This window comes from Pygoscelis adeliae, unplaced genomic scaffold, assembly GCF_000699105.1.
Source record: "Pygoscelis adeliae isolate BGI_AS28 unplaced genomic scaffold, ASM69910v1 Scaffold4, whole genome shotgun sequence".
Taxonomy (NCBI): Eukaryota; Metazoa; Chordata; class Aves; order Sphenisciformes; family Spheniscidae; genus Pygoscelis; species Pygoscelis adeliae.
Window position 1 is genome coordinate 4,220,936 of NW_008824986.1, and position 3,551 is coordinate 4,224,486.

The following is a 3,551-nucleotide window of genomic DNA, read 5'->3' on the forward strand; positions in this document are numbered from 1 at the left end:
GACAGGACGGTGGCAGCGCCCCGACAGCCAAGCCCAGCAGCTGCAGGAAAAAGCAAATACATTGCAGCGCTTGGGCATCCTCATTTTGTAAGCTTGATCACCTATGGACATGCTGCTTATACAGTCGTGGAGTGTTTCTGTGTGTGCCCATGTATTTCGATTTGTCCGTCGGTTTCTTCCAAATAAATTTTGAAACCAAATAACCTGTTAAACAGTCCCAACCACCAGAAAAGGAGGAGCAGCATTTCATTATATAATGAAAGTATATACATTTTTATCTATACAAATATATATTTAATATATTTCATTATATATTTTTATAATTATATATTTCACAATGCCCACAGGCGTTATGAAACCCTGCAGGTGGCTGGAGGGGCGAGACAGCTGGTACCCCCCAGGCCAGGGAGAGCTGAAGCGCAGGACCAACCCTCACAGGCACTGGGGAAGAAAGAGCCACTGTAGGGTAGACGCAGAATAAGCCCTCCACGAGGAGCCACCGTCAGAAGGTAGCCTCCCCAGTCCTCCTGCAACCTGCTCTGCCCGTTGCCGCCTTTGCTCATGTGGTTAAACCTCTGGTACCCAGTGAGGTGGAGAGAAAAAAAATATCTCTCCGCTAAAAATTCACCATCTCACTGTTTCAGGTGAGCACTGAGGAAACCATCCATTTTATGCCCTCCAAGGAATTTACCCAGCTAAAACAGCGAACATCAGCCTGGATATTTGCCGTCCCAGCAGAAAGCAATCCTCTTCTCTCCTTCATTAATTTTTGGGGGAGAGGATGCGGAGGGGAAGCAGACAGGGATGATGACAGCGGGACTCAGTGGCAGTTGGGCTGGAGACACTTCACATTCACTTTCTCCTGCATCACAAGAAATCAGAAGAGTGGCACGGGTTATTTTTGTTCCTCTGTTGTAGGGCACCTTTAATAGAAATGTTTTAATAATGCTTGCTATCTGTATATCTGAAATCTTATATGGTAGCTCTGTAATTCACTATCTTTATCAGCTTTCTTTAATGTATAATTTAATGCTTGTATAACTATTTTGTCTGGGTATGACTCTCAGAATTACTAAAAAAAAAAAAGAATCTGTATGCTAGTTAACTACTTTTTATGGAAAGTATTTCTTTCATGTTATTTTAAAACCATGGAGCCGGGGGAAGTATTTTATGGACCACAGACCCTCGCAGGGTAGTTAATTTCTGTTTGAGCTGGTTTCTCTGCTATTTTAAAGGGTGCCATCAAGATCACTGATATTTCTCTTGGTTGGGAGCCAGCTGACTCTTTTGCAGTTGCGACACATCCTTGCGCTGTTATTAAAGCCGGGGAAAATAGTAAACATGGGAGCTGGATGCCGCGTCACCCCGTGCCGATGGGTGGAAGGAAGGCAGGAGGGTCTGCCTCGCTGTCACAGGCACCCCAAGGCCACCCAGAGCAGCCACTGCTTGAAATTAGGCACCGAGGATGCTGCACCCTTCTTCTGATGGGCAGAGACTATCTCAGCCTTGGAAAATGGGGGGGAAAAAAAAAAAAAGGATGATGACAACTCACGTACTCCCTGACACCGGGCCCCATCCCAGCCGTCCTGCCGGCTGGTGCTGGGGCCAGGTGAGCCAGTGTGGTCCCATGAAAGACGCTTTCTTCCCACAAGCAGCAAGTGGGTCTCAGTCATGTGCGCGCCGTAGGCTCAACGGAGCATGTGGGCCTTCACCGTGCGCATGTTAGCTCGGAGTAAGCGCTCTCTGCTTTAAAAGCAGTAATTGGGTGGTTAGCTGAGCCCTAGGCAAGCTTGAGTTATGCACTAAATATTCTGCCTTTTGTTTCATAATGAATTATTTTGTGTATCTAAGCAAAGGGGATTTTTTTGGTCTTTCCTCTGTAGTTTGTTCCTAGCCTACTTGTGTGTGTGTGTGTGTGTTGAAATCTTTGCCTTTTGCTTATGAGGTCAAGTGCTTTAATCAGGAGCAAAAAAATTTGCGTGCTTTAGTCCTAAATTCTCTGAGCGGCTGCCAAATATAATTAGAAACAAATGGCTTTATTCCTCATTTGAGAGCTCCACAGACATTAGGGGGGCAGTGGGGAGGAAAGCTTTGCTTTGCCCAGCTGGTTTTTGGGGAGCTTTCAAACAAAAACACCGCCAGAAAAACCCGAGAAACCCTGCAAGAGGAGGAGAGCCCCTTGCGCTCTCTGCAGAGGACAGAGGGTTTGCGCAGCGGTGCGGGAAGCTGTGCATGGGGGGACGAGGCACCCCCTGTGCCTGCTTTGCAAGCGGCTCAATATTTTCCCCCATTGCTACTGGAGAGCGGGGGGGCCAGAGCAAGGCACCGGCCCAGGAAAGCTGCATGGCCATCGCCTGCCCATGCAACCACACACGCTGCTCATGCCAAGGCCCCAGATGCCTCAGCGGGAGCCAGGGTGGGGTTTAGATACCCACATGCAGGACAGCCGAGGGGTTTAGCGCTCCCTGGGCTCCCCTCCCCAGATCACCAGTAGGTAAACCCCAACTAGATGCACACATAATGTATAAATTACAAGAGCTGAAGTCTGCTCCAAGCAATACCAGTGAGCACCACTCATTGCAGATACCCACTTCATCTCTGCTTAAACGCATCTGGACTGCCTGTAAATTCAGTTGAATTGTATTTAGGTGATCCACGAACCATCCACAGTCTGAGAGAGCTGCAGTAGTTTCGTCCTCCTGGCATGGGATCCCACCGTGTCCATTAGGCAGACCTTAGCACATACTTGGGGTATGTGCTGAGAGCGCAGCAAGGCTGCCCTCTGCCTTTGCCCCCTGCTCCCCCCCAGGCAAACCCCTCCCCTCCCCATGGTACTTACAGAGCTCAGCCCCACCACGGTGCCTGGCTCATGGCTTCCTCATGTGAGGGACACAACGTCCGGCCCTGGGGACGTGGCATTGCCCGCTGGCACTGCAGCTCCCGAGCACTGGTACAGTGGGCCCTGAATAAACAGGGGGCATTGTGCATTCCCCCCGTGCCTCCCAGCGTGAGGGGGCATTTGCTGTGTGCACAAGCGCTGGGAGGTCAAAAAACCCACCTGTTTCAACAAACAAACAGTTTTGGCGCCAAAATGGCTAAAGAGCATCTCTTACTGGCTTGTACAAGACGTGAAGTTTTGCAGCATTGCATCACAGCCTGGCATCGCCTCATGGCATGGCATTGCCTCACAGCATCACCTCATGGCTTGGCATCTCCTTAACAGCGTGGCACCGCCCCACAGCATTGCCTCATGGCATGGCATCATCTCATGGCATCAAGTCACCTCACGGCACGGCGTTGCCTTGTGGCACAGCCTGCAGCAGAGGAGGGGCACTGGGGGGAGACGGGGAGCCCACCACCACCACCACCCCCCTGCGGCCACGCATGTGCTCCGGGGGACTGGACTGCCTCAGACATTGGCTGGGGATGTTTTTTTTTCTTTCCTGAGTAAATTTCAGAGCAAACTGAACAAAATTTGCAAGTTCTGTGTTTTTTGCCTCCCTTCCCTCCTTTCTTAAAGAAGCCCCCCCCATGCACTGGGCACCCTCAGC